Source organism: Rhineura floridana, chromosome 10 (assembly GCF_030035675.1).
Source record: "Rhineura floridana isolate rRhiFlo1 chromosome 10, rRhiFlo1.hap2, whole genome shotgun sequence".
Lineage (NCBI taxonomy): Eukaryota > Metazoa > Chordata > Lepidosauria > Squamata > Rhineuridae > Rhineura > Rhineura floridana.
In genome coordinates, this window is record NC_084489.1 from 54116690 (window position 1) to 54143618 (window position 26929).

Sequence of the window (26929 nt, forward strand, 5' to 3'; positions counted from 1 at the left end):
CAGTTCAGATTGCAGGGGGAAAACTGTATATTTGAATGCAATGCCCATCAGACTAGCATTAGCTTGTCTCTAATATGCCTGCTTTCCACAAGCAAGGATATCTCACAAGGGGGAACATTCAAAAGTGCAATTCCCTTAACTGTGTTCTGCAGTAGTACAGTCCTGGTGGCTGGGGGTGGCCTGCAGCATATGTCTTGGGAACACTTGTTCCCCAAACCTCTTTATTATAGCACAGGTCCACCATCAGGGGTAGTTGCCTGGGGTCCTGGGGGGGAGGGTCTTAGTTCCCTTACCTCTTTGGGAGCCAGGTCCCAGCAGGGACCCTATGTCTCCAGCATCCTTCAAGCCAATCAGAATGAAAGGGGAGTGTGTTAGTTACTGAGGAGAGTCCCATTAAGGGTCAATTGCAAGCAAGGCTTTATTAGCTCCTACTTGAGAAAGCAAAGACAAGTTGTGGAGAGTGAGAATTCTGTAACTGCAGAAGAAAAGACAGTGAATCCAGATGATAGCATCCCATCTACATAATCAAGCAGTTGGGTAGCACCAGGAGATAAACGTGTAGACACTGAATTCAGTAATTCAAGCAATATCTCTGACAGTGAGAAAGGACAGTCAAACGGTGACAGTGACAGAGAAGCAGTATTCAGACATAGTCAGATTACTCTATAGTCTTAGAAGAATGTATAATCAGAAGGGGGTGTGGCTGTAAGGGACGTGACTGTGACCATTATGGAGGGACCCTGCACTTCTGAATTTGCCACTACACTGCTGTCCACCACATATGAAAACAATACCTGTCTCCTCACATCCCTGCCAACACACATAGCTGAAAGGTGCTAAGGGTGTTAGGGGTAAGGAACAACCTGTGAATTAGTTAAAAGAATTTTATTTCTATGTGGTCAATACAGAGTTGAATGGAACTTCAATTTATATCCCACCCACTTAGTAGAATCAATGGTAGCATCTAAATCATGTTCCCAAGTTGCTCTAAGACTATCCAATTATCTAATTTATTTATTTATGTATTAAACTATTTATATACTGCCCTCCTGCAAAGCTTCAGGGCAGTATTTTTTAACATCATCTCTCTGAAAGAATTTAATAAGGGCCTAATAACATAATTCTTGACTTCTGATATCAATAAGAAGTGCTGTATTTGACAGATTTGTATTCAATTGTATTAAGCTCTTTTTGAATTTGAGCACTCATGAATGGTAATGTTCCTGAATAGGAGATCTTTTACCATATAAAAGCCTACCCTTCCCAATGCCAAAATTGCTAAAATGTAGCTTGATGGCAGAAGCACGAACATATGTGTTTTGTTTTTCAGAATGTTTGACTCAGTTCCAAAAGTGACCAAGCTCCATTTCATTAGCTTCCCAGTTTGCCTATGGAAAATGCCTTTTCCATCAGATCCCTGTACAAAGGTACAGCTCTCATGTACCCGGCTATGTGCCACAGAGTAAAACAGGAGCTTGGGAAGTATGGATATACCCCAAGATTCAGGCTAGGTAGCATGTGCCAATCTATGCTTAACCTTCTTTTGCCACTTTCATGTATATTTGTCCAAATATGCTGGAGCTGGAGCCAGGAAATTTTCTGTTCTGTATGCAGCTGCCCTATGTGATGGGCTATCAGAAATGCAGCTTGGAACATTCTCCAGACAGTGAAGTATGTTTAGGCTCTGCACGAGTTCCACCCACCCAGGCTGGCCAGTGGGCCCTTCTAGACAGAAAGGGCTATAAAAGGCTCCCTGTTTGGGATGCAATGCTGCATGAGCAATCTTCCTGGTTCTGGTGTGTTTCTTGGCTGTGCCTCACTGACTCAGTTTTTGCCTCACCTCTGACAGCTACTCACAGCACAGCCTTAACAATATCGCAGATGAGGCTACCAAGAATCTGAACTTTGTGGAGTGTTGGTCGGAGAGAGCAAATTTATTGTGATCAGATAATAGGAGATGGGCTATGGGACTATGCCTGTTGAAACCACTGTCGGGTGTTTGTTTGTTTTAAGGCCTATTTTCATGTTTCCCAAGGTTGCAGTGATGGATCTTGTGCCAACAAAGCAGTTTGAAGACCAGCGCTTCTGACTATGACTCATTATTTCCTCACTGATACGTATCGGGAAGTCTCATTACTTGTGCAGTGCTATTTATGCATTCATTCTTATTTTTTGCTGGAACCAAGGTAACTGTTTGCATGTTTGACCTGGTCTTAAAACTGCTTTTAAAAATGCACAAATGTCCATAAGGTTAGCTGCATTAAAAGAGTCTTGACACACCTTAAAAGACTAATGCAGTCACAACAGTCACAAAATGCAGTCACAACATTTTGAGCACAGATCTGTCGTTTTCCAGTTGTGCACACACATTCATTTGCACAGTAATATCATAAAAAGTGAAAACTGGAGAGGGGAAAAGGGCAGTTAGTTGTCACCCAGCATTACCACATCCCCACAGCTATAACAATACAATAGTGTGTGACGGTTGGCGTATCAGTTACTGCTGAAGTAATAAATGCCACACAGTGAATCCTGGACAAAAACCTGTTTTACTTGTTGATGTGTAAATTAAGTCCATGTTCCTTTTCATTCAAATACTTTTTTTTTAAGCCACAGAAATGCTTCACAGTTGACTAAGGAATGTTTGCCCAATTCATTTAATAAACTCTTTGATATTGTGATATAACTGTGAGTAGGCACCATTTAGGGACAACAGAGATGCAGAGAGCCCTCCTCACAACTGAGCATGTGTGCAGTGAATGGGAATTCAATCTGAAGTGGGGCAGGATAAGTACTTCAAAATGGGAGATAGTCTTTCTCGCTTGCTAACCATTTCAACTCCTCCGTATGTCAATTATGTTGGGAGTAAAGCACCAACACATGTTACAAGTGACCTGAACCAGTAGGGGGCGATAAACAGAAAGGCAACCTATTCTTCCCTTTGCAGATTCTTCCCCTAAAGTGTTTGTTGTTTTTGTAGGCTCCTCCCCTTCCTCCCTTCACTTTCTGTCTTTGTTCTTAGTTAGTTAGTAACGGCTCTCTGAGTGCTGGCCAGGGAGTGCTTAGTTCTTAGATAGTTAGTAATGGCTTCCTGAGTGCTTCAGCATGTATGACTTCACCTATTTGTAGTAATAAACCTTAAGCTTCTTTATTCTTTCAACTACCAGTCTTAACAGACCAGTTATTTCTGCACTCCACTGAAATATATGAGTGTGTGAGAGAGTATAAACCAAAAACTAATAGACTAACAGTGCAGAAAGTCTGAATGAAAAAATAGTGGTACAGGCAGGTATTAATGGACATGCCTTGATCCCAAAATTGCAACCAGAGAATTTCCATGCATGGCTATACAGAATTGAGACTCGGCTGGATAAAGGAGGACTTCTGGATGGAGAACAGAAAAACCAATGGAAGGAGCTGAGAGCATTGCAGGGTGGGATTCCAAAAATTGTAAGGCCAAAAAAATCTATAAATACAATGTTTGGCTGCCTTGCAATTTCTACATGTGAAGAATGAAGGAACTGCTAGAGAGATGCTATTAGTCTAGGGAAATCTATATGGGAAAACTGGGATGCAAGATCAGTTTCAGATCTACAAAGAACTGTTTTCTGCTCAGTTAAACTGGGGGAACCCCTTGGAACATATGGAAAACATATTGAGTCTTGTGGATCAATTGCATGGCTCATGAGGGAAATGGAATAATGAACAAGAAAAAGGAATCTTGCTGGCATTCCTACCACAGGAATGTTCTGCTTTTATTTCTGCTGTTGATGCAAAAGCAGACTGAGACTTTAAACTGGTCTTAGCAGACTTTAAAAGAAAGTGAGGTGAGATACTCTTAAGAGGCAGCTACTGGATCAATTTACTCAGTCAAGGGAAGACCAAAGGAAAGGAAATGTAAATACAAGCCACCCAAGAGCCAATAAGAAAAAGGAGCTTGTGTGTTTCAACTGTGATCAGAAAGGACATTGCAAAAGGGACTGTTTAGCACCCTATGAGAGCTCTCCCCTTGTACAAGGCAGGCTTGCAGGCAAGGAAAGAAACAAATGAGAGCAGATTCAAATCAGCAGTTACAACCAAAAGCAGACTAGTCCAAGTCTTGCAATTATAAAGACTTTTCAATAAGACAAAATAATTCTAAAAATGAGCTATAGCTCATTGATAATAGGACTTCAATCCACACAATATCAGATGTGATTTTTTTCAGCAAACTAGATCCAAATAGAAGAGGACATGTGTTTATTACAAATAAACTAATGAATTCTGAAGGTTTTCAAAAGGCTCTGGGTTTTTTTCCGGCTGATAAGACTGGCGCTGCTGTCGAAGCCCTGGTCGATCTGTGGAATACAGAGATGACCCAGGCTGTTGACACGATCGCTCCTGCGCGCCCTCTCCTATGTAGAGCTCATACAGCTCCTTGGTATACTCCGGAGCTGAGAGCGATGAAACAAGACAGGAGGCAGCTTGAGCGGAGATGGAGACGAACTCCCGACGAATGCAATTATGAGCTGGTTCGTGCTTCTACTAAGCTCTATGTAGGAGCGGTGAGGGCGGCAAAAAAACAACATTTCGCCGCCACTATTCAGTCATCTCTCTCACGCCCACGGGAGCTTTTTAAAGTGGTTCGTGGCCTACTTCATCCAGGCCTACAAGATACGGCAGATACATCGGTAGCTCGATGTAATAAATTTGCTGAACACTTCCAGCATAAGATCTCATGCATTCGCCGGGACTTAGACTCCTATTTAATAGCAGTTAATCCTACTGAGGTGTCCGGAGCACAGTCTTGTCATGTTTTGTTGGATGAGTTTCAGTTGGTTCAGTTCGAGGACGTGGACAAGGTGCTTGGACAGGTTCGTGCAACCACTTCGGTACTGGATCCTTGCCCCTCTTGGCTAATTAAAACTAGCAAGGAAGGAACAGTTGGCTGGGCCAAGGAAGTGATCAATGCCTCTTTATGAGAGGGAGTGGTCCCTGGCTGTCTGAAAGAGGTGGCAGTGAGACCACTCCTGAAAAAACCTTCCTTGGACCCAGAGGATGTCAGCAGCTACAGACCAGTAGCCAATGTTCCATTCCTGGGCAAGATCCTGGAACGTGTGGTTGCTGACCAGCTCCAGGCGCTATTGGATGAAACCGATTATCTAGATCCATTTCAATTGGGGTTCAGGCCTGGTTTTGGCACTGAGACTGCCTTGGTCACCCTGTTTGATGACCTATGTCGGGAGAGAGACAGAGGGAGTGTAACTCTGTTGATTCTCCTTGACCTCTCAGAGGCTTTTGATACCATCGACCATGGTATCCTTCTGGAGAGGCTTGCGGAATTGGGAGTTGGAGACACTGCTTGGCAGTGGTTCTGCTCCTACTTAGCAGGTCATCTCCAGAAGATAGTGCTTGGGGAACATTGCTCGACACCGTGGGTTCTCCAATGTGGGGTCCTGCAGGGTTCGGTTCTGTCTCCCATGCTTTTTAACATTTATATGAAGCCACTGGGGGCAGTCATCAGGAGTTTTGGAGTGCGTTGTCATCAGTATGCTGATGACACGCAACTCTACTTCTCCTTTACATCTTCTTCAGGTGAGGCAGTCGACGTGCTGAACCGTTGCCTGGCTGCGACAATGGACTGGATGACAACTAACAAACTGAGACTCAATCCTGACAAGACTGAGATGCTGTTGGTGGATGGTTTCTCTGATCGGATGGTGGATATATACCCTGTCCTGGATGAGGTTACACTCCCCCTAAAGGAACAGGTGCGTAGTCTGGGAGTCATCTTAGACTCTTCCCTCACACTTGAGGCTCATGTAGCCTCGGTGGCCCGGAATGCGTTCTACCAACTTCGGTTGGTAGCCCAGCTACGTCCCTATCTGAGTAAGGAGGACCTCTCATCAGTGGTACATGCTATGGTAACCTCGCGTCTGGACTACGGCAATGCGCTTTACGTAGGGCTACCTTTGAAGACGATTCGGAAGCTACAGCTAGTGCAAAATGCGGCGGCCAGACTGCTAACAAGAACTAAGCGGTCTGAGCATATAACACCTGTGCTAGCCCGTTTGCACTGGCTTCCAATATGCTTCCGGGCCAGATTCAAAGTGTTGGTACTTACCTATAAAGCCTTATACGGCGCGGGACCACGATATCTCTCGGAACACCTCTTCCGATATGAACCGGCCCGTACACTACGGTCTACTACGAAGGCCCTCCTCCGGGTTCCGACTCATAGGGAAGCCCGGAGAGTGGTGACAAGATCTAGGGCCTTCTCAGTGGTGACCCCCGAACTATGGAATGGTCTTCCCGAGGAGGTGCGCCTGGCACCGACACTATCATCTTTTCGGCGCCAGGTTAAAACCTTTCTCTTCTCTGAGGCATTTTAATTCCTGTTAATTGTAAATTATTATATTTTGATTTTAGACTGTACAGTTTTGTGTACAGTTTTGTGTTATTTTTATTGTATTTTTAATGTTCACCGCCCAGAGAGCTGTTGCTAGTCGGGCGGTATATAAGCTTAATTAAATAATTAAATAATTAAATAAATAAATGGGAACTCTCTACCTGTTAAGGGACATGGAGAGGGAGTTCTGACCTGCAACACAGAGCTTGGAAGCCATGAAATACAAACAAGAGACATCATGTTCATTCCATAGTTGATGCTACAGGTGTTGCTACTTTAACCAAAAAGGGCTTCTCTGTGAATGTTTGTGAATGTTGTTGTTATGTGCCTTCAAGTCGATTACAACTTATGGCAACCCTATGAATCAGTGACCTCCAAGAGCATCTGTCATGAACCATCCTGTTCAGATCTTGTAAGTTCAGGTCTGTGGCTTCCTTTATGGAATCAATCCATCTCTTGTTTGGCCTTCCTCTTTTTCTACTCCCTTCTGCTTTTCCCAGCATTATTGTCTTTTCTAGTGAATCAGGTTTCTCATGATGTGTCCAAAGTATGATAACCTCAGTTTCATCATTTTAGCTTCTAGTGACAGTTCTGGTTTAATTTGTTCTAACACCGAATTATTTGTCTTTTTTGCAGTCCATGGTATGTGCAAAACTCTCTTCCAACACCACATTTCAAATGAGTTGATTTTTCTCTTATCCGCTTTTTCCACTGTCCAACTTTCACATCCATACATAGAGATCAGGAATACCATGGTCTGAATGATCCTGACTTCAGTGTTCAGTTATATATCTTTGCTTTTGATGACCTTTTCTAGTTCTTTCATAGCTGCCCTCCCCAGTCCTAGCCTTCTTCTGATTTCTTGACTATTGCTATACAATAACTATTGTAATAGTTCTCTTTGTCCCTACATACTAGTTGCTGTATTGTTGCATTTAGGGTTCTGACCATGTTTCTGTCTCCTTTTGCTTTTGCTTTCCTTCTCTCTTTAACCATTTTAAGAGTATCTTCAGCCATCCATTGAGGTCTTTCTCTCTTTTGAACTACAGGTATTGACTTTTTGCATTCTTCCCAGATAATGTCTCTGACTTCACTCCATAGTTCTTCTGGTTCTCTGTCAACTAAGTTTAAAGCCTCAAATCTGTTCCTTATTTAATCTTTATATTCTTCTGGGATGTTATTTAAATTGTATTTTGGCATTATGATTGCTTTGTTGTTCTTTTTTAGCTTTACTCTGATTTTCGATACAACCAGTTCATGATCTGTACCACAGTCTGCTCCTGGTCTTGTTTTTGTAGAAAGTATGGAACTTCTCCATCTTTTTCTACCAATTATATAATCAATTTGATTCCTATATTGACCATTTGGTGATGTCCACGTGTACGGTTGTCTTTACGGTTGCTCAAAAAAATGTGTTCACAAGAAACAAATTATTGGCTTCACAGGATTCAATAAGTTTTTTCCTGCTTCATTTCTGTCTCCTAAGCCCCTTTTCCCCACAATTCCTAGTTCTTCACTGTTCCCTACTTTTGCATTCCAGTCCCCCATGATTATCAGCACATCTTGTTTTGGTGCGTGATCAATTTCTTCCTGTACTTCTGCGTAAAATCTCTCCCATTCCTCTTCTTCTGCATTTGCCGTTGGAGCGTAGACTTGGATGATTAAATGCCTCTTTGAGAGAGGGAGTGGTCCCTGACTGCCTAAAAGAGGCAGTAGTGAGACCACTCCTGAAGAAAGCCTCCTTGGACCCAGATAATTTGAACAACTATAGACCTGTGGCGAATGTTCCGTTCCTGGGCAAGGTGCTGGAGCGGGTGGTTGCCGGCCAGCTCCAGGGGCTCTTGGATGACACTGATTATCTTGATCCATTTCAATCTGGTTTTAGGCCCGGTTTTGGTACCGAAACAGGCTTGGTCGCCCTGTATGATGACCTTTGTCGGGAGAGGGACAGGGGGAGTGTGACCCTGTTGATTCTCCTTGATCTCTCAGCTGCTTTTCATACCATCGACCATGGTATCCTTCTGGGAAGGCTCACGGAGTTGGGAGTTGGGGGTATTGCTTGGCAGTGGCTCCGCTCCTACTTGGTGGGTCGTCACCAGAGGGTAGTGCTTGGGGAACATTACTCGACACCCTGGACTCTCCATTGTGGAGTCCCACAGGGATCGGTACTGTCCCCCATGCTCTTTAACATCTACATGAAGCCGCTGGGTGCGGTCATCAGGAGTTTTGGGGTGCGTTGTCATCAGTATACTGATGACACGCAACTCTATTTCTCCTTTTCATCCTCCTCAGGTGAGGCTGTTAACATACTAAACCGTTGCCTGGCCGTGATAATGGACTGGATGAGAGCGAACAAACTGAAGCTCAATCCAGACAAGACTGAGACGATGTTGGTGAGTGCTTCCCCTGCCCAGATGGTGGATGTTCATCCTGTTCTCGATGGGGTTACACTCCCCTTGAAGGAACAGGTTTGTAGCTTGGGAGTTCTTTTCGATCCTTCCTTGTCACTGGAGGCCCAGGTGGCCTTGGTGGCACGGAATGCTTTCTACCATCTTCGTTTGGTAGCCCAGCTACGTCCCTATCTGGACGGTGATGACCTCACCTCTGTTGTTCATGCTCTGGTAACTTCTAGATTGGACTACTGCAATGCGCTCTATGTTGGGCTGCCCTTGAAGATAATTCAGAAACTACAGCTAGTCCAGAATGCAGCGGCCAGACTGTTGACGCGGACCAGAAGGTCCACTCATATAACACCTGTTCTGGCTCGTCTGCACTGGCTCCCTATTTGTTTCCGGGCTAGATTCAAAGTGCTGGTTTTGACCTATAAAGCCTTACACGGCATGGGACCGCAATACCTGGTGGAACGCCTCTCCCAATATGAACCTACCCGTACACTGCGCTCAACATCTAAGGCCCTCCTCCGAGTGCCATCTCATCGAGAAGCTCGGAGGGTGGTGACTAGATCTAGGGCCTTTTCGGTGGTGGCCCCCGAATTGTGGAACAGTCTCCCTGATGAGGTGCGCCTGGCGCCGACGCTGCTATCCTTTCGGCATCAGGTGAAAACCTTCTTATTCTCCCAGGCATTTTAAAGTGTATTTTAACTGTACTTTTTAGTGTTGTATTATGATGCTGTTTGCTTTTTGTTGTTATTTGTTTCTTTTGGTTTTTGACTTTATTATATTTATTGTAGTTATATATTGTGTTGTTTTTATCTCTTATGTACACCGCCCAGAGAGCCGTCAGGCTTAGGGCGGTATATAAATGAAATGAAATGAAATAAAATATATAAATAATAAATAAATAAAATAAATGATGGATATATTAATAGGTTTCCCATTTAATCTCATTGATATCACTCGCTCAGACCTTGCGTTGTAGCTCCTAATTGCTTCTGCTATATCACTTCTCACTATTAAAGCAACCCCATTTCTTAATTTCTCATTTCCTGCATAAAATATTTTGTAGTTTCTGATTGAAAATGTCCCATTCCTGTCCATTTTAATTCACTCATGCCAATATTGTAAAGTTGATACGTTCCATTTCTTGCTTGACAATTTCTAACTTTCCCTGGTTCATTCTTCTCACATTCCATGTTCCTGTTGTGTGCGTCTTACAACTCTGGACTCTCCTTTCACATCTGTGCGCATCAGCCTCTGGGCTTTCTTTTGGTTTTGACCCAGCTGCGTCATTAGTCACAGCGCTACTTGTACTTGTCTGTTGTTCTTCCCCAGTAGCTCGGTGAGTGCCTTCTGACCTGGGGGTGTCATCTTCCAGTACTATGTTGTGTTGCATTTTGGATACTCTGTCCCCCTTTAGGATGCACACCTTAACTTGGTGAGGGGGTTTGAGAGTGTTGAAGAAGCTGAGAGCAATGCCGTCAGGAGTGTAGAACAAGAGGCTATACTCCTAGCAGGGGCACCCAAGGTGGAATGGTCAGAGCTGAGACACCAGACTAAGATGCATCCAAACTCAGAGGAAGGCAATGGTAAATCACCTCTGAATACCTCTTACCACGAAAACCATGTGAACAGAGTTTGTGACTACTTGTGCACAAGAATCATAAGTGGAGAACTGTATGCCAGAGCTTTTGAAAACCAGGGTGTATTTGAACTAAACTGTCCAAGGAAAAGGGCACACATGATAAAATATTATAAAAGTACAGATTGCCTTAAGCATTTTGGAGATGATGATATAAATGCTACATTTGATCTGGAAAGGAAGAATCTAGCCAAAGGCATAACAGTAAATATGTGGAATAGTGGCAATGACAGGTGCGTGAACTACATAAAGGAGAAAGGCACAAGGCCATCTATTCCCAAACAGAGTGAAAGGCAGTCAAAGAAAACACTTGAGCTGGTACACTCCAACCTGTGTGGCCCCTTTCAGACTTCTCTAAATCAGGAAACTTCTTTACAAACATTTGTAGATGACTATTCCAAACACTGCACAAGCTCTCTGCTGAAGGAGAAGAATAGACCCTGCAACTTCTGAAGGAGTACATTGTGACCGTGAGCAGAAAATTTAGCAGGGACCCTCAAGTGCTTCAAACGGACAATGGAGGTGAGTACATATCACACCACACCCAAGCATACCTAAGAGAACAGGACATAGCACAGCGACACACAATACCTTACACACCAGAACAGAATGGCATTGCAGAGAGAAAGAATAATCTCTTATAGAGATGGTAAAAATCATGTTACTGAACTTTGAGCTACCCAACCAATACTGGAGAGAGAGCTACCTACCTGCAGAATTAACTGCCAACCAAGGTGATAGGCAAGACTGTTTGAACTGTGACATGGATGAAAGCCAACCATGCAGTACGTCAAAGTGTTTGGATACAAGGCGTATATGCATGTACCAAAGGAGAATAGGGAGGGTAGAACTATGTACACCACCTTGAACTCTACAGAAGAAAGGTGAGATATAAATGTAAGAAATAAAAAAAACTGCTGCCATGCTAATAACTAGCGAAGGGTGAATCTGTCCATTTCTCTTATTTTCTCATTTTTTCAATCAGAAATTTGGTGTTCCATATTTCCACATCAGTTAGTAATTTTTTTTAAAAGTCCTCATGAAAATTCATCAGCATTTTAGTGCAAAAGGCTCCGTCTCCTGTGTGTGGCTGCTTCTCCCAGCACGGCCATTCCTGTACTCAGCTCTTTGTCCCAATACATTTGTCTGTAAAGCACGTTTAAAGATATGTCTGGGAAGTAAATCTGATTCTTTTGATAAGACTCAAAGAAAGAAAAGGGATTCACAAGCTACTTTGGCACGAATGTGTTATCCAATGAAATATATCAACAATAAAATGATAGCTGAGTGACAAACAAAATGATCGCCACTGTCAGAGCCAGTATGCCTCTGAATACAAGTTGCTGGGAGTCACAAGTGGGGAGACTGGTGTGCTCTTGTATTCAGTTATTACTTATATATGTATTACATTTTTATCCCACCTTTCCTCCAAGGAGCTCCAGGTGGCATACATGGATCTTCCCCTCCCCATTTTATCCTCACAACAGCCCTGTGAGGTAGACTAGGGTGAGAGATAGTGACTGGCCCAAGATCATCCAGTGAACATCACAGGGGAGTGGGGATTTTAACCCTAGTCTCCCAAGTCCTAGTCCAATACTCTAACCACTACACCATACTGGCTTTCCATAGGCATTGGGCTGGCCATTGTAAGAACAGGATTTTGGACTAGATAAGCCACTGACCTGATCCAGCAGGGCTTTTCTTCTGTTCTTGTGATGTATAGCATGGTCCTATTCAGGATAAAGGAGCCAAAGTAGCTGACACAACCGTACCACTCCTACTGCCCTCAATAAGAGCTCATATGTAATGCCATCATGAATGAGACAAGTAAAGAAAAACCACAAGAAGAAAGCTGAGCTTAAGATGGCACACATCGGTCCAGAGCAAACCTACAAATGCATATCAAGGTTGCTGGATGCCTGCGCATTAGGAGATAGGATGACAATTTTCACTTGCTATGCTGAGTTAGACACATAACAGCATGGGGTTCTTTATGTGGACTGCATCCTGTAGCTGGATTAAAGCAGATATATCCCACCCTTCCTCCTAGAATGAGCCCTGGGTGACAAACAAAAACACTAAAAACATTTTAAACATCTTAAAAACAAAAGACATTAAAACATATGAAAACAAAACATCTTTAAAACATATTAAAGCAAAGCATCTTTTAAAACTTGTTTTAAAAAAGCTTTAAAAACATCTTAAAAAGTAATTCCAACACAGATGCAGACTGGGATAAGGTCTCTACTTAATTTAAGATGGGAGTTGCAGCTAAAACTTCATAGAAAACCCAGCTTGATTGGCCAAATGCCTGTCAAAATAATATACTATCCATGAGTCAGTAAAAACAAACCACTAAGGAGGAGGCAAAACAGGTCTTCTTAGGCAGGGATTTCCACAGTCTAGTCACAGCCACTGAGAAGACCCTCTCCAGCATCCTAACTAACCATAGTTCTGATGTTTAAAACTAGAGGAGTGCCTCTCCAGTTGATTTTAATTGGGCAGATTTGTATGGGGGGACGTGGCTCTTTAGAGCAGTGTTCGTTGACCATGGGTTCCCAGATGTTGTGGGACTATAACTCCCATTATCCCTGAACATTAGCTAAGGTGGCTGGGGATGGTGGGAGTTGTTGTCCAATAATATTTAGGGACCCAAAGTTGAAGAACACTGCTTTGAAGAACATGACCTTAAGTATTGGGCATCAACATATTCCCTGTACCTCTCCCTCCCCATGCACCTTGCTGAGAGCTGCATCATGCCCTGTGTTTTTTTAATCCTCCAGAAATAACTTGCTTCTTGATCCAGAATTTAAAATGACCACAAACATAGAAGGGAACCTTCATGGGTACTCGGCCAAGAGGCTATACTTCTGGGTTTTGCTCTCTAAGCAGAAATGGATAGTTGTGGGTGGTAGAAGAGGCACAGTGGATCAAATCACAGATAAGAAAACCATGTAATATTTTGTGCCGAGTATGAAGGCAGCCACATAATGGTGTTGCCGTTTTGGGGATTTGTAATCTCAAAGTGCCTAATCAATTTAGAGTAAATGGCAGGCATCTGGCCTAGTTCCCAGGCTCTGCTTTTCTCAGAGAAAAGAAAGGATTCTGCGAGACACAGACAAGAGGCATCATCATGGCTTCTTGCATTCCAAGCATTGCATCAAAGATTAAGTTGGAATGGTTTTGCTGTTTGCTGAAATCTCCTAGGTGTTGCAGATTCAGTATCCCCTTTTTCTGGATTTGGTTATCTAGGAAGAGTTCCTTTACTCGAGGAGACCTTTTGGTGCAAAGTGGCATGCAAAGCCTTTGAAGGGAAATGTGTGAAATAATTGGAGACCATATGAAAAAGGCCATTTTGGCTGCTAATTTCAGAAGACAAGTGGTTGGGTGGCAAGGAATTTTGCACTGGAGTTGTTCACGGCCACCCAAGGACTGTTTTACATGCATTCCAGGGGGGGGGGGAAGCAAAGATAATCTGCTTAGCCAAGACAAAACCTCTGCAGTTTGGATGTCTAGAAATAATAAACAGATAATTGCATGTTATTTTTAGCCTTTCTTTCTTAATAAGGCCATAACAAATATAATGGCTTGGATCCAGACTTAGAGTAGACCCATTGAAATTAATGGGACAAGTTAGTCATGACTGGCTTAAATCATTGATTTCAACAGAACTACTCTAAACATGACTCAATCTTGATTCAGCTCATGGTACAAAGTTTTAATACAGTTACTGGCCTCTAGACTTTTCCTGACTACTAAATTCTCAACATAGATACTCAGCTCAAGGGCTACATTCAGACAGCAGTTTATTCAATTTTCCCGCTGTTTCCTTCCTTGATCTTATTTGATCTTTCACACAACATAAAAGCCCCATCTCACAATCTAACAGAATATTTCCATGTTAATTACTTCCAGAAAAAATCCATTTGCAACCCCATTAACCCAGAAAATTACAGGAGTAAAGTGACAAAATTTGGAGTGGAATACCAGCATACAGTTCTTTCCTGCTGTTTTCATGGGAGAATTGTGGGGGAACAGAAGTGCGCATGTGCGGAAAGGTTGGGGGAGTAGCAACATGTACAATGATATTCATCATTCACTGGTGTGAATGAAATTTAATGTAACATGGTGGTATATCAATCAAAAAGCCACAGTCCCATGATACAACAGGTACTGGGCAACGTGAATGGGAATGTTAGATATTGGGACAAAAGGGCTGCCATTATAATCAGTAAAACAAATGCAATAAACACCATGTCTCCACACTAACCACATTGCTTCATTTACACACTTACAAGGGAGTACAGCCTGTCAAACACATTGGGGCCTACTTCTGAGTAAACATACATAGGATTGTGTTGTCCAAGCCTTCTAAGGGACTCACAGTATTTCATCAAAACCACAATGATATGTAAATGGAACACACATACAGATCCATTTGAAATCAAAACAACAACCACCACCAATATGCAAGAGAGAGTGAGATTTACTTCCGAGGATGCATGTCTAGGATTACAAATTTGTTCCCAACAATCAGAACCTGTGGGAAGAGCAAAGTCTCCACCAATTGTCAAAAAATTCCAATGGAGCAGATCTCCTGTGCATGCCCTCCCAATTCTGCAACCATCAGTAACCAATTAGAACATTTTCTGCTCATGTCATGATCATCTCCAGAGCTGACAGTGCATATAATGGTCAGACTAGGAGACCTATGTTCAAATGTCCATTCTACCATCAAGCTCACTTGGTGACTTTGGGCCACTCACCATCTCTCAGCCTAATCTACCTGACTGGGTTATTGTTAAGAAAAAATGGGAGAACCATCCATGCCACCTTGAGTTCCTTGAATGTAAGGTGGGTTATAAATGAAATCAACAGATGAACAACAAACCTCCTCATTAGAGGAACCCCAACATTAAGCAGGATTAGGGGAAGTTGAGGACCCTGAAGGAATCCCTGAGACCATATTCCAGAACAATTCCTCACCCAGGGAACCTGAAGGCTTGAGGGAACTAACATGCTCCAACTAAATTCCCTCTAATTCTGGACCCCCATCCAATTGCTACTGTTCCACTCAAAGCCAAGTAATCCAGGTGCACTCGGTTCTGTGAGTTTTTCTCTTTTTATTAAAGTTACAGCAACTTCAAAAGCCTTTCAACTCATTCACTTGTCTATGATTTCTAAGGACTAAATTCCCTGGCTAACTCTGTCTAAGCATGTCTTCAAGCTACAGACATTGATGCAGCAAAGACACTCCCCTTGGCATGCCTCTTGCTCCGCCTTAAAACCGGCCTTTGCGCCTCAGAATCCTTTCAGAACGGGGCGAAGGGGATTGGATCTCAGCTTTCTCCTCTGACTGGTGGGGGCTAATAGACAGTTTAGGTGTGGGAATCAACTGGGTGCCTGGCTGGGGATCTGCAACCTAAGAAGGAGGCCCCTGAGTCACGGGCGAGGGGTGTGTGTCCATAGTAGCAGTCTTGTCTAGCCTGTGCTGCACTTCCACGGAGAGGGGTCAGGAGCAGAGGGGGCTAGATGTGAATCCATCCCATTACCTACCCCCCCAGGTTCCCAGTTCAGGTACTCATTCTCTGATTCACTCTCGACTATCTGTCTCCCCTCTGCCTGGCTCACGACAGCTACTGAGACTTCAAGGACAGAAACAGGAACAAATATGAACTGAAGCTCAGTCCCAACAGCGCAAAGTTCACTTGGCATCCCATTTTATTGGCCAACTCAGGAGGATGAATCTCTAGCTTAGGTATGGTCTAGCTCAGGCAGGGCCAAATTAAGACATGCTGAGGCCCTAAGTTATGTCAGGATTCAGAGGACCCATATAATAAAAAAGAGAAAAAAGTGTCTTACATTATAATAGTAATGAAAAAATAAATGGTAAACCATTATATTTGCATATATACATAGGCAAAGATGCAATGAAAAACAACTAAATAAAATATACCTTGCAAAAAGCTTCATTTGCATTATCAAATACCTTATGATTCTTTAATTAGCATATAGGAAACAGAAGAGTGGTTGTATACTATAGCCAGCATGGATTTTTTTTTGTTTTCTCAGTGTTAAATTGAAAATACCTCCCATGAAATTCTGATGCTTCCCATAAGCTTATTTTAAAACAAAACCTTACAAAACCTATAGTCCTGAACTCAGAAAAGCTTGCTTAACAACCTTCTAAATTTTCATAGTGATATACAAAACAGTCGGAGAGAATAGAGAGTTCAAAGTGCAAAAAGAGAGAGAGAGAAACCAGACCACTTTTGGACTTTTTTTTGTCAGAGTTCTCATAATTTGTTGAAATTAAACATCAGCCATGTTCACAGAGTACCTATAATGTTATTACTGACCTTGCCCCATACTCTGACCTTCATCATCTGCAGTTTAAAAGTTAAAAAAAATGCCTGTCTGGTTTTTAATTAATTTAAGAAATTTAGCATTGAAGTTAATGATAAGCCTGGGCATGCTCTGTAAGAACCAACTGTCAGTGTTCTAAAAGCCAGACTCACCGCTGCTTGGCTTGTCTAAACAAGGGGCTACACCCACCCCAAATCTGTATTTCACTTTAGACAGTCATGGCTTCCCTCAAAGAATGCTGGGAAGTACAGAATGCTGGGAAGGATGCTGAGAGGACACTCCTATTGTCCTGAGAGAGTGGTTTAATAGTTAGCCACTGTGATTGAAGCTGTGTGAGACGAACAGGGCATCTTAGCAACTCTCAGCACTCTTCAGAAATTACATTTCCCGGGATTCTTTGGAGGAAGCCATGACAGTCTAAAGTGGAATAAAAGTCTGGTGTGGATGTGGCCAGGGACAGCTTTGGTTTAAATTTGAGTAGGAGAGTCCATGTGCCTGCTGTAGAATAAAAAGGTGGGGGAAACGCTGAAAAAGAATGATACTGTTCACAATGTTTTCCTTTTGGAAAGAAAAGGGGCTTCCCCTCTACCCAGTGCCCATCCACCCAATCTCCTCCCCTGCCCCTCCCCTTCTCCTTCTTGCCCTCCTACTTCCCTCCCTGCCCCTCCTCCAGGTCAGTTTCACCTATCCTAAGCATGATTGTACAGGAGTAAATCCCACTGAACTCAAAAACATGCAAATGATCAAACCTGCCCTCCCCTCCTCCTCCCTCCTATCCCCTTCCTCTCACTCATTCCTCCCTCCCCCTCCCCCCATGGTCAGTTTTACCTACCCTAACCATGATTGCATGGGAATAAATCTGTCAGGCCCAGGATGTGACTCAGGAACCAGACCAACGGCTGTAGTTAATTCGTGTTTTATTAGGGTAATGTCCAAACAAAGACTGCGTTTTCTCATGAAGCAATACAGGGATACAGGTCCTGCAGCATTGGGAGAAAGTTGACAGAGCAAGGGACTTCTTCCCGCCTGTTCTTTAAGAAGGGGCCAAACGGGCGTGCAATCTTTCGCTCCTCCTTAACTGCCCCTCAGTTACTGCCCGCCTTCCCCCCCTTCTCTCCTGTCTTTTCAGCTGTCTGCGTGTGCGCGGTGAGGGGGGAAGCATCACCCCCTCCTCTTCTGAAGTTTCCGATTCCAGGATGGGGGATAGGGGAGGGGCTGATGGTAAACTGCCTCCCCGCTTTTCGGCTGTGAGCAGCCCTCCCTCTTTCCCCTCTTGCTCTGAGCCTGAAAGAGGGGGAGGCGTGAGAATGTCCAGGGAGGGCTCAGGCTCCCCGTCGCTAAGCGACCTTATCACTGGCAGTTCCTCTGTTTCATCTTCGCTCCAAAGGGGGGAAGTTCCTCCCCCTTCCCTCTGCCATCCATCCGAATACTCTTCTCCCAACTCTCCGGGATCCAGCTCCCCGGGATTGGGACCCCAGCTCTGCCTTCCGACACCATCCCCCCTCCCAGGCTGTGCCCCCCTCCCCTTGTCTGGCTTGGGACGGTGGGGAAAACGTTGATGGAAAAGTTTTACCAATTCTGGAGCATGCACATCAGCTGCATCTTCCCATGATCTGTCAGCCACCCCATAGCCTTTCCAGTGAATCAAGTACTGCAGCTTGTGGCGTCTGATCCTGGAATCTAAGATCTCCTCAACTTCAAACTCAAGCTGCTCATTTACCAGGCGTGGAGCTCCGGGAGGTTCCTCCGGCCGTAACTCACTGGGAGGGGCGGCTTTCGTTAAGAGGGATCGATGGAACACAGGATGTATTTTAAACGTGTCAGGCAGCTTCAGTCGGTACGCCACGGGATTGATTTGAGTTTCTATTTCGAAAGGACCCACCCTCTTGTCTTGTAATTTTCTACATTTGCCCGGCATCTGGAGGAAGCGGGTGGACAGCCATACCTGGTCTCCCGGTTGAAGGGGGGGGCCCTCCTTCCTGTGCAGGTCAGCAACTCGCTTGTACTCCGTTTTGGCTTCGTTTAACTGCTGTTTCAGTGTCTGTTGCACCGCTTGCAATTCCTTAAGGAAGTTCTCAGCTCCCGGTACCAGCATTTCTTCTGAGCTGCTTGGAAAGACTTTAGGATGGAATCCATAATTAGCGAAGAACGGGGTTTGTTGAGTGCCCAGAATTGTTGTAGGCGAACTCTGCAAAATGCAAATATGATACCCAGTCAGTCTGTTGATAGGACACATAACTTCGTAAATATCTTTCCAAAACAGCGTTCAAGCGTTCCGTCTGCCCATCTGTCTGGGGGTGATGGGCGGAGGAGAGTTTTAATTCCGTCTGCAACTGTTTCCACATTGCTCTCCAAAATTTGGCTGTGAACTGAGTTCCTCGGTCTGAGACTACGCTGTTTGGCAATCCATGCAGCCGGTAGACTTCTTTTATGAATAACTTGGCCGTTTCTTTAGCCTCTAAGGCCCCTGCACAAGGAAGAAAGTGTGCCATTTTGGTAAGTAGATCCACCACTACTAAGATGGCTGTCATTCCTTGGGACTTGGGTAGATCAGTTATAAAATCCATGGAGAGGTCCTTCCAGGGTTCGTGTGGGACAGGCAACGGTTGTAACAGTCCTGCTGGTGTCCCTGTTTGTGTTTTTGTCCGCAGACAGACAGAGCAGGACTTTACATAACTCTCAATATCCCGACGCATTTTAGGCCACCAGAAGTCCTTGGCCACGTTCTGAATGGTCTTGTAAATCCCAAAGTGTCCCGCTGTGATGGAATCATGACACTGGCGTAGGATTCTGAGCCTTAATTCCCCTTCTGGCACATATCTGGCGGTTTTGAACCATAACAGTCCATTTCTCCAGTGAAAGGTTACTTCTGAGTCTTGACCTTGTCCCGTCTCCTGCTGATATTTTAGCATGTCTGCATCTTCTTGTTGTGCCTTTTCGAGTTCCTCTTCCCATGAAGGCTGGCATACTCCCAACGTTAATTTCTCTGGCGGGATTACGTACTGAGGCTGGTCCTCGGATTCACTTTCTTTGTATTGTGGCTGTCTGGATAAGGCATCCGCTCTCTGGCTTTTGGCTTGGGCATGGTAAGTAATCTGGAAGTTAAACCTAGTGAAGAACTGGGACCATCTTATCTGTCTCTGGTTCAGCTTTCTGGCGGTTTGGAGGCTTTCAAGATTCTTGTGGTCGGAGTGCACTTCAATTCGATGAGAGGTCCCCTCTAGGTATTGTCTCCAGTTTTCAAAAGAGTCCTTGATGGCCAGCAGCTCCTTCTCCCAAACTGTGTAGTTCTTCTCTGCAGGCTTTAACTTCCGAGAGAAGTATGCACAGGGGTGCAGCTCCTTCCCTTCTTGGTCTAATTGTAGCAGGACCCCCCCGATGGCAAAATCTGAAGCATCTGCTTCCACTACGAAAGGGCGGTTCGGATCAGCAAAGCGCAGAATGGGCTCAGTAGCAAACCTTCTCTTCAGCTCCTCAAAGGCCTCGGTGGCGTTCTCTGTCCATTGAAACTTCTTCTTCCCCCTTAAACAGTCAGTCAGAGGAGCTGTTAATTTGGAAAACCCTGGAATGAACTTTCTGTAATAATTGGCAAACCCCAAAAACCGTTGTACATCCTTTTTGGTGACAGGTTGGCCCCAGTCCAATATGCAGCTTACTTTCCCTGGGTCCATCTCCACGCCTTCCACTGAGATTCGATATCCAAGGAAGTCTAGAGACTTGAGGTCAAATCCACATTTCTCTAATTTAGCATACAGGTGATTTTCTCTCAGTCTCTTCAACACCGTCTTCACATGCTGGTCGTGGTCTTCCTGGTTCTTTGAGAACACCAGGATATCATCTAAGTAACAGATTACATACGTGTCCAACAAGTCTCTAAACACGTCGTTCATGAATTTTTGAAAAATTCCTGAACTTCCACAAAGCCCGAACGGCATGACCAGGTATTCATACTGTCCGTAAGCGGTCAAGAATCCTGTTTTCCATTCATCTCCCTCCTTCATTCTGATCAGATTGTACGCTCCTCTCAAATCCAACTTCGTGAAGATTTTTGCAGAGCGCAGTCGGTCCAGCAACTCTGAGATCAGGGGCAGCGGGTAGCTGTTGGGGATGGTGATCTGGTTCAATGCGCGATAGTCGTTACAGGGTCTGAGTCCCCCCCCTTCTTTTTCACAAACAATAGTGGCGCTCCAGCAGTGGATTGTGAGGGGCGTATGAATCCTCGCCTCAGGTTTTTATCCAGGAATTCCTTCAGGGCCTCCCTCTCATTCTCTGTGAGAGAGTAGATTCTCCCTGATGGGATGCTGGCTCCTGGCACTAGATCAATCGCACAGTCGTAAGGGCGGTTGGGGGGGTAAAGTCTCTGCCTCTTTTTCATCAAACACATCTTTGAATTCTTCATACTTTGGCGGCAGGGTCACTTGCTCGATCTCTTGCACTGCCCCCGCTAAGGTGTCCCTCAGTTGCATTACCTGCCATCCCTGCAGTGGGAAGGGTCTTGTTGCGGGATGCCGAGGCTGAGTATCTTGGGACCTCCTGCTTCCTTTCCAGGCGCCTTCCTTCCATCCGGTGATCTATCTGTAGGCATAGCCGGATGAGCCCTGGTAGGTCAGCGGGGGGGGAGGTCCTGGCCAACTCATCCAGGATTTCAGCATCTAATCCACTCCGGTACATAAACATCAGGGCGGCGTCATTGTAACCAGTTTCCTGGGACAGAATTTTAAAAGCGTTAGTGTACTCGGAAACAGTCCCTTTAGCTTGCTTCAGAGCACCTAGTTGCTGAGCTACTGTTTCAGCCCTTTGTGGGTCTTGAAACATCTCAGTCATCTCCTGTATAAATCCTCTGTACCTTCCTAAGACAGTATCCTTTCTCACGAGATACGGAGTCACCCATTTTGCAGCTTCTCCCTCCAGGAGGCTAATCACGAAAGCTACTTTAGCCCCATCGTCTGGAAATTCCGTGTGCCTGACATCCAGATATAACTCACATTGAGCCACGAAGGTTGCCAACTGATCACTTTGTCCCGCGTATTTTGGGGGCAATCCAGTGGGAACCTTTACTACGGCAGCTGGAGGGGCTGTTCGCATCTGGTCTATCGTGGCCTTCAAGGTTTGATTATCCGTCTTCAGCGCCTTGACTGCTGCTAGCAGGGCTTGAACATCCGTCTGCAAATCAGCTACCTTAGTCCTCAAGAGTTCCACTTCTTCCATCTCAGAAGTGGAGTTCGTCCCCCCCGCTGCTCCCTTTGACATCTTGTCCCAGTCAAGTGAAGAGAACGTTGAGGGTGATTTAGGTGGCTCTGTCAAGCTGTCAGGCCCAGGATGTGACTCAGGAACCAGACCAACGGCTGTAGTTAATTCGTGTTTTATTAGGGTAATGTCCAAACAAAGACTGCGTTTTCTCATGAAGCAATACAGGGATACAGGTCCTGCGGCATTGGGAGAAAGTTGACAGAGCAAGGGACTTCTTCCCGCCTGTTCTTTAAGAAGGGGCCAAACGGGCGCGCAATCTTTCGCTCCTCCTTAACTGCCCCTCAGGTACTGCCCGCCTTCCCCCCCTTCTCTCCTGTCTTTTCAGCTGTCTGCGTGTGTGCGGTGAGGGGGAAGCATCACCCCCTCCTCTTCTGAAGTTTCCGATTCCAGGATGGGGGATAGGGGAGGGGCTGATGGTAAACTGCCTCCCCGCTTTTCGGCTGTGAGCAGCCCTCCCTCTTTCCCCTCTTGCTCTGAGCCTGAAAGAGGGGGAGGCGTGAGAATGTCCAGGGAGGGCTCAGGCTCCCCGTCGCTAAGCGACCTTATCACTGGCAGTTCCTCTGTTTCGTCTTCGCTCCAAAGGGGGGAAGTTCCTCCCCCTTCCCTCTGCCATCCGTCCGAATACTCTTCTCCCAACTCTCCGGGATCCAGCTCCCCGGGATTGGGACCCCAGCTCTGCCTTCCGACAAAATCCCACTGAACTCAATAAGCATGCAAATGATCAAATCTGCCCTCCTCTTCCTCAGCTTCTGCTCTTGCCTGCTCCCATCCCACTTCTCTCCTCTGTGCTTCCCCTCCCCCTCCTCCCCTCCCCTGGTGCTTCCTTCCCCCCTCCCCATCCCCCTTGCTCAGTTTCACCTATCCTAAGCATGATTGCAAGGAAGTAAATCCCACTGAACTCAATAAGCATGCAAATGATCAATCCATTCTCAGCAAACTTGCACAGGATCCCATTTCTTACCTCCCGGATTTAAAAGTAGAGAAATTCACTAATAGGGAAAAAACCCTTGTGGTTTAAGAAAATACCTATAGCCAACAGATATTTCTACCAAACTTTACAAAGCAGATAAATTGGGCAGCTCTAGTGAATGCACCAGGGGAGCAGGAGACCTGACCTCCTCTCTGAGATATTTTATTGCCCTACAAATTTGTAAAAATGCAAACACAATTTGGGTTGGTCTTTCACAATCCATCCACTTCCTGTGTAGCTTCCCATAAGTTCCCTATAGTAAATCATTTTCTCTTGCTTCTGTTTCTGTGAATATGTGAAGTACAGCAACACTTTGCAACACTAAAAAAACTCCAATAATGATTGTGGAATAATGGCACTGACTATTCTGCAGAATAGTTTTGAATAGACATGAGGAGTGCCTCCATTTGCACAAGATGAAACATTGGGAGGTGAAATAAATCCTAGCAAAATTCTAGGTGTGCTCTGTGTTTTTAATTGACCATGTCCACCTTTCCTTAAATGAAGTGGTTTAAGCATAGCTGGCTGAAAACATGCATCTTGGGCAAGGCTAGATTCATTGCTCAAGTAGCAACATATTGTAATCAGTCTAATTTTACATCAAACTGCAGTTTCCGATTCAACTGTTAATGCACCTAAAATAGAAATATAACATAACCTCCAGTTTGAAACACAAAAGGCTGTCTTCAACATCATATAACATTGACCAATAAAAAGGCTTTGAAATTAATGAAAATAAATTTGACACAGATTTCTAGGATGAATGAGAGAAATATAATTTTCTAGGTTAGATTCTCTGTGGAAAAAATAGTAACACAGGAAAGAAGCAAAGTAAAAAGAACACCCACAAACATACAAAAATGTAATTCTCCATCTTTGGAGATGGTAGGTGTTGCCATCACTCACCATATGCTCAGAGGCACGTTACCAAATTCTTCCAAGCCACACAGGAAGTGGATTGGACTGTGAAAGTCCAACCCAAATTGTGTTTGCATTTTGACAAATTTGTAGGGCTGTCTCCCCTGGTGCATTCACTATAGCTGCGTAATTCCCCTGCTTTTTAAAGTTTGATAGAAATATCTGTTGGCTATAGGTACATTCTTACACCACAAGGTCTTTTGCCTATTAGTGAATAGAAATACAAGAGTAGCTACAGAGAATCCAACTTAGTTAATGGAAGTACAATGTAGCCTCTAATGAAAAATTAATAAAAATGTAAATGTACTGCCTTCAAGTCGATGCGACCCTGTGAATAGGGTTTTCATGAGGCTGAGAGGCAGTGACTGGCCCAAGGTCACCCAGTGAGTTTCATGGCTGTGTGGGGATTCAAACTGTGGTGTCCCAGGTCGTAGTCCAACACCTTAACCACTATGCCACACTGGCTCTCATAAAAAAATTAATATTGGTATCTTAAACAAAACATATGCAGACTTGCAGTAATCCTGTATGCATTATTGTATACCTTTAAATGAAAATATCATGATTTCTTACTTAGCGATACATATATGAAATTGAAGACTTCTAATACAAAGGAACATAAGAACATGACATAAATTAGCACTTAGTAAATGGAAGCAGCAAAGTGACCTTGGCAGCATTCACACCATACATTTATTCCACAATTATTCTACTTTAAATAGTCATGGCTTTCCCCAAGGAATCCTGGGAAGGGTAGTTTGTGAAGGCTGTGAGAGGTGTTAGGAGACCCCTATTCTCCTGACTGACCTACAATTGCCAGAGTGGTTTAAGTCAATCCCTCTTCCCAGGGAACTCTGAGAACTGTAGCTGTGTGAGGGGAATAGGGGTCTCCTAACAACTCTCAACAGCCTTCACAAATTACACTTCCCAGGATTCTTTGAGGGAAGCCATGATTGTTTAAAGTTGAATAACGGTGCCATAAATGTATGTGGTGAGTGTGGCCCTTGAATATGAGGTCCCTTCTCTATAACTCTAAGGAAGCAACTGTCAAGTTTTGATTTTTTTTTAACTGCCTTTCAAGCTGCTGTTTTTTGTTCTCTTCTGATATCCATTTTCAAAAGGTCTCTTCATTGCTAAAGTTAATTTTCTTGCTTGGCCATTGATACTATAAAAGTAGTCTTTAAAATGGTCTTCAGACTGGATGAAAAGGTCTCAGACCCCCTGTGGAGTTGTAGTGGGTAAGCTGCATGCTGGAACTTGTAGTTACAGGCATGGCAGAGAGCTGAGAAGAAGAGGAAGTGAGAGGACAGAGCTAGAATGGCTGGAGACGGAGTGTAGCCTCATGGATTAGTTTTCGGTTTTGTTAAGCTCCTGAAATAAAGAAACTTCAAGTCCTTACCTCTGGGAATTTGTAATTCCTACAACATAACACCCCCTTATATTCCCCCCCCCAAAAAAACATTAAGGCTGGCTAAAGGCCAGTGTGGTGGTATGTGGAGGGGGGGAGTGGTGAGGAGGGGTTTAGCAGATTAGTGATGCCTGGTGTGGAACGGGGACTTTAGAAGGTGCAGATAGACTCCCATTGTCTCCTCTTGTAGTCTGAGGTGAGATTGTGGATGATGCTAGTAGTCCAGCTGCCCTGGAAGGCAAGTTGATGGGATTGGGATGGGGAGGTCAGGGTTCAGAATGTTGGTGGTGGGTTTTATATGAAAGGTTATTTAAGCCTAAGTGATTTCAATGAAAACATCTTAGTTATCGCCAACATATTTAGAGGCTTCTCATAATGTGAGGCCCTAAGCCATGGCTTACTTGTCTTGTTCCTAAATCTAGCACTGGGCTCGGGGTCCCAGGAAGGATGGGTCATCAATAAAGTATGAATGGGGAGCCTGTAGCCCTCCAGTAGTTGTTGGACTTTGACTCCCATCACCCCTGCCATCATAGGCAACACTCAGGGATGATGGTAGTTGGCATCTAACAACATCTGGAGGGCTACAGGTTTCCCATCCTTGCTACTAAGGGATGGTGGGGTGGCATTACGGTACTCCTACTCAGCTCCATTGCAATCATACTGTGGAGCCTGGAGTCAATTCTGTTCCCCGATAGTGTTTACCATCAATATGTAGCCACTGGGAGCAGTCATCAGAGGATTTGAGGCTCTGTGTCACCAATAAGTGGATGACATCCTGCTTGACTTCTCCAGAACATCTGAACCAGATGAAGTTACCTCAGTGCTGAACTGATGCCTGGGTACAGTGGTGGGATGAAGGAGGGCCAATAAAGTGAAGCAGAATCCTGACAAGTTGGAAGCACTGTGGATGGGTAGTTCTTGTGACTGGGAATTGGATGTTCTAGATAGGGCCACACTCCCTCTGAAGGAGCAGTTTCATAGCTTATGGGTGCACCTAGATCCAGCCTTGTCACTTGAGGTCCAAGTGGCTTCAGTGGCAAAGAGTGCCTATTTCCAGCTATACCGAGTTCTGAAGCTACGGCTGTTCCTGATCCAAAATAACGTTACCCATTTGCATTGTGTTTCCTTTGCTTTGAAATTAATGGGGTAGAATAACATTATGACAATGTAATTATGTAAGTTATATAATTTACATAATTAATTACAAAATTATTAATTGTGTAAATTACATAAGTCATGTAATTTTGCCACAGTGGACAGTGAGGTGAATAATGTTATTTGGGGCAGAAATATTGCTGCATGTGATGAATACAGGCCAGAATGGAAAATGATGCCTTCATACATTCCTACTTGTTGCTCAGCACATAGACCTCTGACTTTGTGTTGACCTTGCTGAGACTGCTGAACAGCTCCCCTGCTGGTCAGTGCTACCTACCAGCACTTCACATAACCATGATGGCTTGGTTGGGCTGCTCCCCAGTTACACCTAGAAGACTGGCAACAGGACCGCTTGCTTCCATTTATCCAAAGATAGACATCGAACTCTCAAAACTGAAAATCTAGACAGAATTCCATTCATGTCAAGGCTCAG